The sequence below is a fragment of the Vanessa cardui genome, chromosome 22 (genome assembly GCF_905220365.1).
Source record: "Vanessa cardui chromosome 22, ilVanCard2.1, whole genome shotgun sequence".
Taxonomy (NCBI): domain Eukaryota; kingdom Metazoa; phylum Arthropoda; class Insecta; order Lepidoptera; family Nymphalidae; genus Vanessa; species Vanessa cardui.
In genome coordinates, this window is record NC_061144.1 from 6,935,158 (window position 1) to 6,948,942 (window position 13,785).

The window sequence follows — 13,785 nt, forward strand, 5'->3', positions numbered from 1 at the left end:
TTAAATGCTTAAATATATACAAATATGAAATAAAACTAGTTACTGTATAAATCTTGACCGCGTGGAATGGTGGCAAGAATGCTAGCAGCATTTCCCCGTTGAATCGTAATTCCGATCCTCTGGGCAAAAAATGAACCAGCCCTCCTGTCACCAGTGGAGGCAATGAGGCGAGGTGTTATACTTTTGATGAAGCTTTTTGCACAACTACTCCAAGGGCCAAGCGTTTCGACAGCAAATGGAACAAAAAAAGTAATTAGATATATACACGAATATTTAGTTCTTTTTTTTGCTTCAGCTTTTTCCGCAGCGGCACCGGCTCTTAACATTGTTTCTCGGATATGAGATGGGGCCAACGTGTCAACGCATGTAGCGTCCCACACAAGGGCCCGACCTCGTTCCCAGGGAACCAATGTTAATCCATCTGGTCTCTTAATATCATCACGACTAATTCCACGAGGCTCAGTAAGAGCAGGAACGTCGATGGTGGCAAGAGCTTTTTTTATTATGTCATTAAGAGAACTGTGGCGGAAAAGGCTGCCTGAACTCCTGGGGCAAGAGAGACCATGTAAACCGAAAGAGTCCACCTCCTTTCCACACGGGCATCTGTGCTCAGTACACAGCGGTGTTCCCAGTCGGAGACCAATCGATATGCTAAAACATTCGTTATCTAAAAGTGTCCCAAGATTTTAGAGGGTAATGAATTCAACCAGTGACTTGACTCTTTAGATGATAACGCTAGAAGCCTGGCACGGTCTTGAGCACTTGATAAATTTTGTGTCAAACTCTGTCGTGTAGACTGTAGCGTGAACTAATGACGAATCCCAAAGTTTTTGTTTTGTAACTTCCTTAGGGATATCATCAAAATCAAAATCAAAATCAAAATAAACTTTATTCAAGTAGGCTTTTATAAGCACTTTTGAATCGTCATTTTACAATTAAGTGAAGCTACCACCGGTTCGGAAAGTAGATTCTACCGAGAAGAACCTGCAAGAAACTCAGTAGTTACTCTTTTTTAACATTTAAAAAATACAACGTCATGTTAATTAAATACAATTATTTCAATTAATGTATCCTGCTTGGAAGTCAACAGGTATTAACTCCACGCTTTTTTATCATCTACAAAATCTTGTATCGAATAGTATGCTTTTTCTACCAATGTATTTTTAACAAACGATTTGAATTTACTAAACGGCAAAGTTAAAAATTTCTGCGGAATTTTATTATAGAAACAGATACCTTGCCCCAAGAAGGATCCATTGACTTTGCGGAGTCGGAAACTTGGCGTTATAAGTTTATCCTTACTTCTAGTGCATATACAATGATTATCACTGATTTTATCGAAGTGATCAATGTTACTGTGAATATACATGATATTGTTGTAAATATATTGCGACGCAACAGCAAGTATTCCTACTCTGTTAAAAACATCCCGAAGAGAGTCTCTAGCTCCAAGATTATAAATAAACCGAATTGCTCTCTTTTGTAAAATAAAGACAGATTCAATATCTGCAGCGTTACCCCAAAGTAATATGCCATATGACATAATACTGTGAAAATAACCAAAATAAACTAAACGAGCGGTATCAATATCAGTTAGTTGTCTAACTTTTCTAACCGCGTATGTTGCGGAGCTGAGTCTTCCTGTTAGGGATGATAAATGAGAGGTCCACTGAAGTCTGGAATCCAATTCTATTCCTAAAAATACCGTAGTATCAGCTACTTCAAGACGGTCACCATTTAAAGATATATTATAATTTTGCTTGCTAACATTAGGTAGGGTAAAAACTACACATTTTGTTTTTTGAGCATTCAAAACTAAATTATTTACTGTAAACCAATTGTGTATCTGTGATAATGCACCGTTCACATCGTCATAGTCATTTTTTTTCCTGTCAACCTCAAAAATCAGCGAAGTATCGTCAGCAAACAACACTATATCACAAATTTTTCATTTATGAAAACTTGCTGGATTCTTTGACTTAAATATGAAGCGATGAGATCAAGAGCTTTACCTTTAACACCGTAATATTTGAGCTTATAAAGAAGCGTTTCGTGTTCTACACAATCGAATGCTTTAGATAAATCACAGAATACTCCAATAGCGTTCTGTGATTTCTCCCAAGCATCGTAAATATGTTTGAGAAGCGCAATTTCCGCATCAGTTGTCGAGCGACCTCTTCTAAAACCGAATTACTCACCATGAAAAATAGCATTTGTACCGAAATGGACGAGAAGTTGATTTAAAATAATTTTTTCGAAAATTTTACTTAAGGATGGGAGTATTGAAATAGGCCTGTAATTACCGGGATCGCTTCTGTTTCCAGTTTTAAAAAGTGGTAAAACTTTACTACATTTTAACAAGTTAGGAAATGAACCCGTGTCCAAACTCTTGTTAAAAATTACTGCTATATACGGAGCAATATCGTATATGATGTTATTAAAAAATTTTACCGAAATGCCCCATATGTCGTTAGTTTTTTTAATATTTATAGTTTTAAATACTTTTATGACATCTAATGCAGAAACCGTTTCAAATGAAAAATCAATAACGCATTTAGAAACACTATTATTTAATAACCTAGCTGCATTTGATGTAGATGATTTCAAATGAAATGTTATTTTATGGGGTACTTTATCAAAAAATGATTCAAATAAATTAGCAACCTCTAATTCAGAACTCGTGTATCTACTACCTGTGTTCAATTCTATTGGTATCATTTCCTTTTTGGGTTTTCCACTAACACTACTAATAACATCCCATGTGGCTTTAATTCTATTATCAGAATTCAGGATTTTTTTCTTTAAATATAAGGACTTAGCAGAAATGCATACTGTTTTAAAAATTTTGGAATATTTAATGACGTATTCTAAAAAGGCTACGCTTCGATTCCACCGCCTCATATCATATAAGTCGTATAATTTATTTCTACTTTTATAAATACCAACAGTAGCCCAGTCACTAAACTTTAATTTTGTGTTACTATAACATGATTTCATTTTAAATATATTGTTAAATTCTTTTAGTATTACTTCAAAAAATGAATTATAAAGCTCATTTGGATCCTGTGTCGTAAGATCTAGATTAGACAATTTATACGCCACAATATCTTTAAAACAATGTAATTTGTTAGCCGTTATTGGCCTGTATGTTATTTTTTTTAAATGATTTATTTCTTTGTGTTTTAATGAAAACTTCTGACCACAATGGTCAGAAGTTAAATTATTTATAATTGATACTTCATATATTTCACAGTCACAGAACACATTATCAATACACGTAGAAGTGCCGTCGGTTATTCGCGTCGGTTCATTAACTCTATGAGTTAAATTAAATGACATAAACAAGGCAACCAACCGAACACTTAACGTAGTTTCTTTAAGTAAGTCGACGTTAAAGTCCCCACATACAATTATATATTTATTAGTTTTACATAGCTTTTTAAGAATGTCCTCCATAGTGGTTTCAAACAAATAATAATCTCCCGATGGGGGCCGGTACACGCAGACTATAATGTACTGTGGAAATTCCACGCAGGATAGTTCGATAGTACGTTCGATAGAGAGGGCCACAATATCTTTTCGAGATTTACAAACGATATCATTCCGTACTAATATTAACGAGCCACCACGAATAGCACTCCCTCTTACGAACGCACTTGACAGTTTAAAGTTTGAAATATTAAATATGTCAAATTTTTTAACCCAATGTTCTGTGAAACAAAATACATGTATTTTATAACACTCCGAAAATAATTCTATTTCATGATCTTTGCCACCTATGCCCTGTATATTTTGATGTATAATATTTAAGTAAGAGGGCGCAGATGTTGTCGTTTTATTTAGTTTAAACTATTAATTTGAGTATTTTTAATTTTGTCGGTGTTAATATAAATTAAATTATTATTTTTATTATACATATGATCCTTGGTAACATTACTTGTAAAATAATTTTTGATATTGTAGGCAATTAGGTTACCAATTTGTCTTTTCGATTTCATTGGTAGGTACATAGTATCCTCTGTCCACTTAAATCTATGAATGAATTTATTAATGTCAAATAACATTAAATCATTACTGCAATGTCGAGTCAAATTATATAGACATAGGTTTAAGTCATAAATATGTAAATTCTGTGCATCTGTCAAGGTATGTGAATATGGAAATAAACTAATTATAAATTTGCATTTCTTTTGATTTTGGATTTCAATTAATAATTTAATATCCTTAATTAAACTCTTTTTGTTTAGAGACAAACTGTCACCATGCATTAATACTACTACATTATTAGAACCCAGACGCATAGAATTTATTTTATTTATTTGGTATTGATAGGTTGCCCCGGGTGAGCATGTGTTAAATACATTTTTTATTTCACTTTTAATTATTGAGCCAAAGCCCTGTCCTAACTCATCCGATACTACAATAACATCTTTATTTAATTCTAACCCCAGTTTATTATGGTTATGGATCCCTGGTGCACATTGACTCAATTTGATAGGTGATACTTTGGTATTATTACTATTAGGAGGAACCAACTCATTTTCCTGAGTATGCATACAGTTACATTTATTCGATAAGGATTCAAATTTTTCTAAGTTAGAGGTGCATAGCTCAAGAAGATTGTTGGCTGTGTGTATGTGTTCCTCTATCTCATCATTAGGGCACTTTACATTCCAGGTCTATATCGCCTCAGTAACATTCATGATTTTTACTGATTTTGATTTATAATTTCTGAACAAAGGCCTGAAATGCTATGTACAGAAGAAAGAAAGTCCGGGAGGGCAACACTTGAATTTTTTTTCATGCCGATGCCACCAAAAGGAATGGGAAGTGTAGCTTGAGTCCAAGAATATTCATCAAGATATAAATTTATAATTTTTTCTAAAGCTTTTTTAAGGGTAGCATCGATTTGATTGGTAAGACTAGGATATTTATAGATTGGGCTCGCACGTAGAGTGTACATTAATTTTGGAACAAATAGGAAATGTTTTAAGATGGTATAAGCTATATGAGAATTTAAAATGCCCAATCTGTCAAAATTGTCCGAAAATATTTTAATTTATGCTATGCCCTCATCAAATAGTGGTGCACCAAGGAGGGAAAGTGTATCTTTATGAAGAGGTTTTATGTTAGGTGCAATTTTATTAAATTTATCCATCCAAACTAATATTTTTGTAAGTTAAATTGTCCGTAAAAAAATTCACATTTTGAAAAATTCGATTTAAGACCAACTTTATCAAATTGTTCTTTAATTTTAATTAAATCTTCAATAACGTCATCTACTTTACCTCCTATAGTTCCATCATCTAGATACCAAACGTTTAATTTAGATTTTAAATTCGAAATGCAGCTATGAATACCTAAGCTAAAAAGAGCAGGACCCAATGGATCTCCTTGCTGAACGCCAACATTAGAATGAATAAACTACTTACTCGTAAATAAATTATAATACTTTAATAAATAAATTACTTGTGCAAAATAGTAAAATACATATTCAATATTACGTAATTAGGTAATTTTACTAAATTGTAGTATCTAAGACCAAATAGTGTCCTTGTATAGTCGTTATTGGTGGACTTTTTTTAATTCTCACTGCAGCCGCATCTACAAAATCGGAAGAGCTCCATTTTTTCGTCGAGAAACACATATTTAAAGGGTTAAAAAACGTTAAAAATAATTTAATTCACAATCACGCACCCAACTCTAATTCCAAATAGTTCAAGTTTGTAAAGCCGCAAAAAATGTGAGTTCTATTGCTACGCCCATATTGGCTACATTGACACAATCTTTGATCGACAATATACCTGGCGACTTATTTATACCCCATACTGTTTGGATTACATGAAGGTCTGATCGATAATGAAACCATAAAATTTAATTAATAAGTAATAATTTTGTACTTTTTAAACTGGACTTGATTTTATTAAAAGTAAGTATTTTGAACTTCAACAACAGCCTGTAAATTTCCACTGCTGGGCTAAAGGCCTCCTCTCCCTTTGAGGAGAAGGTTTGGAACATATTCCACCAGGCTGTTCCAATGCGGGTTGGTGGAATACACATGTGGCACAATTTCTATGAAATTTGTCACATGCAGGTTTCCTCACGATGTTTTCCTTCACCGCTGAGCACGAGATGAATTATAAAGACAAATTAAGCACATGAATCAGCGGTGTTCGCCTGGGTTTGAACCCTCAATCATCGGTTAAGATGCACGCGTTCTAAGCACTGGGCCATCTCGATTCATTTTTTTTTAACTTAATTCAAATGTTATATGAAATTCGGAAAGCGAATTCAGCCTTTCTGATTTCCATTGAATTACTCATTCAATTAAATGCAAATCCAATTAAATGAAATTGTAGTGATTGCGGTTACAGTCACAACAGCTTGTGTTGTTCTTCAGCGTGGATTGTTTATTTTTTGGGCATGCTTTCATTATTATTTCCCTCTTATATAAAAAAAACAAGTGTTGTTATAAATTTTAATTAATCAAGAAAATAACATAACTAAAATTTCAAAATATCTTAATTTCTGGCTTATCTACACTAAATTCCAATTTCAATTATTGAAATGAATTGTAAGTATAAAATAATAAACAGGGTCTAATACTTTAATCGCTAGTAAAAATATAGTCAAACGAGGAATTATTTGGAGTCTAGAAATAGACCCCCAAGAATAAGAAATATTCAATTTAAGTCTAGATGGACTTAAATTCCTTTTTTCTCGCTGGAAAAAAGCTCTTACGCTTTTTGCCATGTGAAGGGGTCACTGGTGCCAAGGTGCCATGGGGGCCTCCATCAATTCATTTGGTCTCACGAGATTGCTTGAGCATGCTACCCGCCCCCCGCCAGGCTAGAGAAGTTCCCGGGATACAGAGAACCTCCCCTACTCCCAGATTTCACAGCGAGGAGAGAAAGTACGCACATATAGCGCCGAGGCCTTCTCCTCAAATTTATCCAATCTTATTCCGGTCGAAAGAATAAAGACAAACCTTAGATTTACATATTTCATGTGGGTTTCATCAATTGAGTATTTACTCCAAACGTAGGATTTGCATTGTATTTTTAAATAAACATTCATTGGATAGGGTTGACATACTACAATCTAAATTTAAATTTAAGTTACAGTGTATTAGTTCACTGTGATTGAACCGTCATAAGTAATTTGACGAATTACAACTATGACGGCATTCGCGGTCGCAAAAAAATAGAATATTAACTGATGTGATCACGGTATGTTAGTTATTCTTTTTTTAGCATAGGTAGGCGTACTGGCAAATGGGCAACCTAATAAGTGGTAACACACTGCTCATGGATATTTTCGCAGCTGGAATTTTAATGTTTCCTTACATCGCCAATAGGCTATTTGACTGGTTTTTAAAATCCATTTTATATTATTTAGTAGAGGTTAAGGGACCCAGTAAAAGCTGATTTTTTTATTTGTAGTACATATTTGCCGAAAAATATTATATTAAAAATTCCATATTTAAAAAACGCGCGAAAACGCTACTTGGACAATATGGCGCTGCAATGTGGTCGGTGCAACACTTTACTGTATTTTAATCTGTGGTACATATAGTAGAAAAGCAAGGTTTACAAGAAAGTGATTTCATCATAAGCCCGGCCAATCAGGAGCGTTTTGTGTCACGTGACAAACGTTTGAAAAAATGCATTTATATTTATTGATTTTTGAATAATTAAGTATTATTTTCAAGTTTCGTTAGTAAATAACCATTTTTAAACTCATAATATACACTGATTACAATAACTCAAGATTTATTTTTCACATTGTCTAATAGCCAATTATCTTGGGGGCGGAAATGTGATGTCCCCTCAACTTGTCCTTCCTCACGATGCCTTAGGACATTTTATTTTGGGGAAATTCAGTCGACATAAATACGATTTTTGTAATGCAGATTTTTGAATGCTATTTGCGCAAGTTGGACGGTACTCTACAGCTTCACTAAGATGCAGATTTAAGCCCAACTCTGGCATATTACTGAAGTTTTTTTAATAGGAAATCTCGATAAGTTTTAATGGCCCGATCTATACTTTAAGCTCAGGTTCTCTCGATCTACTAAATTTGCTTTTTATTTAGGTATGGTAATTAAGCAAGTGAATAATCAATTATCACAGCAATATTCAGACTGACGCTTCACAAAGAGATGGACACAACTCCCATACCAACAATATGCATACAGGAACACTGTCACAAAGTAAGGCACGAGTATGAGTATTTCTGCTCTCTAAGAATAAATACTGCATGATTTTAAAATTATACTTATTGGACAAAAATAATAGTCAAATATAATTTTTTTTTAATGCATGATGCCATTATCATATATCAGTGCTACCAGGATCATATATTTTATAATATGAAAGTTATTATTCGATGAAGAAAATAAGTATTCAATTGTAAATTGTTATGATAGTGTAACTTTTATAAATTTATTTTATTTTAATTATAAATTTACTTTTTTTTGAGACACAGGCACCGATGGAATAGCCAAAGGCTTTTCATTAAAAATATAATTAAAAAAAATCATTTTATTTGACTATATTTTTTTGAATACTACTTTTTTTTTCAAATAGTAGAAACTTTACTTTTATAATATATCCAATTCGCTGGAGATTAATAATTAGATTAAAAGCTGCGTTAATATTCACAAACATTAATTTTATTTGATTAGATTTTTACAAGACCTTGCTTTTGTTCTTCTTTGTATAAAGATGAGTTTGCTAGATTAAAAATTATTGGAGCATTACATTTCAATGGAACTGAGCAAAGTACTTAAGAGTTTAAGAAACTTTTATTTTAAAAGTATAAATATAACTTGTAAGGCCTTTGTAAACTACTTTGATATATTTTTTTAAAAAAAGCTCTCCTGGTCTTTATTAATATAATGATACTCGTAAGTAATAAACAACAAAATTAAAAAAGTACAGATTTAGGTACGTGTAGCCTTCATAAAAAAAAAAAAAATTAAACCACTGAGTTCAAGTCAATATGACGAAAACATGTTAGTTAAAATGGGAAAACTACTGACTAAAATTTGGAACAGGAAATTACTGTTAGTTATAATAGTTTCTTGAAAATAAAGGTCAATTGACTAATTTAATCCTAGCCATTATTAAAACGTCACTATCTTTACATGACAATAATCTAAGTTTTATAGAAATGACCTTGACATAATGAATACCTATAATTCTAGTAATCCCGTTGCACAAGTTCATTAGTACAGTGTATTTAAAAAATTAATAGATATCTCTTATATTGAATAGCATCTGTGGTCTGATGGATTTAAGCACGCGATTTTGCCATAAACCATTACTGATAATACTACCGTTATAAACTTTTTGCAATTTTTTTTAATGTAATTTACCTTTTATCTGACACGAAGCAAAGTATTAATTCGGATTTTATATAGTAAGCTTGACAGCTTTTGGCGGTAAATTGAAATGTGACATTAGTTGTAAATGTGACGTTTACTGTCACCTAGAGTAGAGTAGAGTATTTTTTATATAAAAATAATGATTGAAAATTGAAATAAAACAATATAATAAAAGTACAAAAATGAGATATTTATTGTAATATTATCCCCTTATGTATATTTACACTCTTTTAATATGATTGTTGTATTATACTTATGAATGTGTTTGAAGCACTTAAAAAGTAGTATTGTAGGCAATGATATTCTAATAAACAGATACGTTATAGCCATACCAAACAACAGAAAAAAGTGTGACGCGCCGGAGTTTATTTTAGTTAACTTTAACATTTCGTTAAAAGTAAATAGGATAGCTTGATAAAAACAATAAGTAAAAGGGATAACTAGATGTTTTAATTACGCAAAACGTATTACTACGTAATTATGATGTATTATAACGTATTACTACGTAAAACGACCTAAAGGCAAACGTCCCAATTAGGACGTTTTCTAGTCTTCACTTTTTGCGCCTTAATAACATATCTGTTTACTAGAACATCATTGATTGTAGGTATATATATGATTTACAACATAATACCTACATGTAATTCTGTTGTTAGTAAATACAAACCCTACTAAGCGTTAGGATCGCAATAATCAAATATACATACATATTTAATATGAAAGTTGAAACTTTCAATAAAGTATTTTTATGTTCGTAGTTACATACTGTTCATGGCGCTTTTTTGACATTTGTTTTTTTTTTATTTTTAAAAGACAAGGTATCATCCAGCATAGAGTTTTCTTATCGTCGAAATTTATATTTTTAATTACAAATCAAAATATTTGTACAAATAATAAATATTAAAAAAAAAAATTATGTTTTATTATTATTATTTAGATATAAGTATTATTATACATATACTTACACGTATTTATGTGTAAAATAAGTGCATATTGTATCGAAAATTGAAAATCAAAATCAAAAAAAAAACTTTATTCTAAGTAAAAATAGGCATTATAAGCACTTTTGAATCGTCATTTTTCAATTAAGTGAAGCTACCACCGGTTCGGAAAGTAGATTATACCGAGAAAAACTGGCAAGAAACTCAGTAGTTACTCTTTTTCAACATTTAATAATACAAAGTCATGTTAGGTAAATACAATCATTTAAATTAATATATCATGCTTGGAAGTCAATAAGTATCGTATATTGTTTTGTCTATTTATATTAATATTTTATTGATATATTGTCATATGTATTATCTATTATAATGTTTTGATAACGACCATACTTAGTAAATCACTATAAATTAGTCTTACAATTCAACTGGGTATTGAATATTCTTGAAGAAACGTCCGATCATTCGACGAGGCTTCATTATAAACTTCTCTCTATCTTTGTGTATTTAATATCACAGACGAAATTCGAGCTACATTATTCCAATTTTTAGGTTATGTGTTCACTGAATGTGTAGTTACAAAGCAGATTATCGCTTTATATTATGTTTGGAAATGTGTTTCGGTTTAGTAGAATGGTACAAACGATTGTGACGATTTATGTATATGAAATTTTACTGGATTTTTTATATGAAATATATATGGACTCGCTTTAATATGACGTCATGAGATGTACGTTGTCGTGCTTTCTTTCGCCTGCCACTCTCTACTCTCTTCTGGGCAGTAGCGACAGCCAACAGTTTGCGAGGCCCTTGTTTTTTTTTATTTCTGTGATCCCAATGTTATGTTGTACTTTTTCAAAATAAAATTTCGGCTGCGAGGCCCGTTTCACCGCGAGGCCCTTTGCACAGCGAGCCGTAGCTGTTTGTTACCGGTGGCGGGCAAAATCCAATCTTAATGTGTGCCCACAGCTTGCGAAGCCCCTGTTTTTTTCAATTTGGTGGGCGGTGGCGACCGCCCACGCCTTACGCCGCCTCTGCTTCTGGGCCACACCATATACTTTATGGCCATTTAATACTAAAATAATAAGAAAACCCCCTTTTACCCCTTTCTTGTTTAAGGAATAATTTGGAACAGATAAAAGTACGCCGCGAGTCATGTTTACTTAAAAAATTTACTCACGACGCCTTATTGATTTTTTATGTCATTTTCTTTTATTGACAATAACGAAACTAAGCACATATAAAACTACATGATATATGAAATTCCAACAACGGTTTTTTGAGTGGGTTTCACGTGAAAATTTTATGTAATTAATATTAATAGCATACAAAGCCAACAAAGCCTTTTTTTATAAATTTTAGGTATACATACCGGCACATGCATGCTGTACTTGGGATGCAAGGTAATCATCACCCATATATTAAAAATCCCTTGCTCGTCAATGCCTTAACAATCTTTCGAAGATATTATGACCTTTGTACATGTAGTTACACAGGCTAACTCACCACTTAAAATGGAACACACCTATAAAGAGAGATTGACGATTGGCGGTAGAATATATGTGATATATGGTCGGAAGTTAGCATTTATCAAAAAATATCTCAAAAAGACTTTCTGTATCACAAAAAGCATCGGTGTTTTGTCATATTGTCAGATTGTATATGATTTGTTCAAGCGTAAAGCGCGTTAACAGCGGATTGATAAACTATCTGTATAAATATTTATAATGTTTGCAGACATTGCCGGGATTATTTTAATCTCACAGTTATGAAAAGCGGGAAAAACGTTGGCATTCCCCTTTTATACTTACTTTTTTATTTCACGATTATTTTTGACTATAAAATAGTACAATCAAAAATTTTTAATATCGAAACCGTATTGTATTTACGCTTTTCTGAATTTTCATTTGTGATATGAACATTTTAAAACATATTCGAATGTATTCCTATTTACCGCCCACGTATAAAGTGACGTGAACTCAGACAAGAGAGTATTTACGCTCAATGATTTAATTTTTTTTTGTTTTTAATAAGACTATGCTAGAGTGCCTTATACTTCATAACAAATAAAAGCTTTTCTAACGTTATAAATAAGAATGTAACTCAGTTGTTGACCTATTTATACTTAAAACAACATAACAATTTACATATACACCTGAGGAGGAGTTTAAAGAAACCATGTGTCTAATTTAATTGAAATTCTGCCACATGTGCATTCCACCAACCCGCATTGGAACAGCGTGGTGGAATGTTCCAAAATTCATCTCCTTAGTGGGAGAGGAGGCCTTAGCCCAGTAGTGGGAAAATTTACAGGCTGGTTGCTTATGAGGAATCATAATGTTTGGTTTCAAGTTATTAAACAGGTATAATAAATATATTTTAAAAAAAATTGAACAAATGTATAATATACTATACAGGTACATTATGAATTGTGACTCTTCTTTGTATCTAACTTACGTATTAAATATATGTATCTAATCAACAAGAAAGATTGAGATAGCATTATAAACAGGAAGATACTCATTAGCTTTGTCATCCTTAAGTTCTTCTACGTTAAAAAATCTTTTTGAGTAAAGGAGAAGGCCAAACATAATTTAGTTTTATTCTTTTTTTGAATTTTTAAATTCATTTGATAAAGTTCTGTTTTTAAAATTATGAAGGTACAGGTCTTATTTATAAAACTTTGTTATTTGTAAAATGAGTTTGTCTAAGCAGGATACTACCCACTGTATATTATATCGCCAAGTAGCAATATTTGATATGGTTTCTGGGATTGTGGGAGCCATACACAATGGACAAAACGCACAATTTCAGTTCCTAAGGTTTTGGGCGCGTTGATTATAATGGTGCTAATATCTTTTAACAGGCTTAGCGATGATATACCGAAGAAAACGTTTAGCGGGTGTTTTGTTAAAAATGGTTGTGTCTCTTTCTACTATATCAGTTTTTATTTTAAAAGAAAACAACATTGATGGGATACGTAATAAGTCTATCTTAAAGTCCTTTAAGTAGGTTAAAAGGCTTTTAATTAGAAATGGAATGGAAAATGGAACAATTGTCAAAATTCAAGTCTCGTATTGACTGCCTTAAGGCTCATTCATATAATAAGTAAAATAAAAAAGACAGGCTTTCGATCTTTACAATAAAAAAAATATCCTTTAGAAATAATACAATTGAAATCTTTCTTATCGTTACAGATTATATTATTTGTTCGTGATTTTATTTTCAATCATCGTTAACGATTAACAAATGTATTTTTATTATTGCAAGACAATGGCCTGAATATTTTATTTATTTTCGGTGTTGAATTTGAATTTGAAAAATTGCAGAGCACGCAGTAAGCTATTACCGATTACTTGATTTGCCACTTATGTGTGGCACAAATTTTGGCATTAGGAACATATTCATGTTCCTCTGTAGTTCTCTCAATCCTTAAAGAATTGACTTTAACATTCTTTT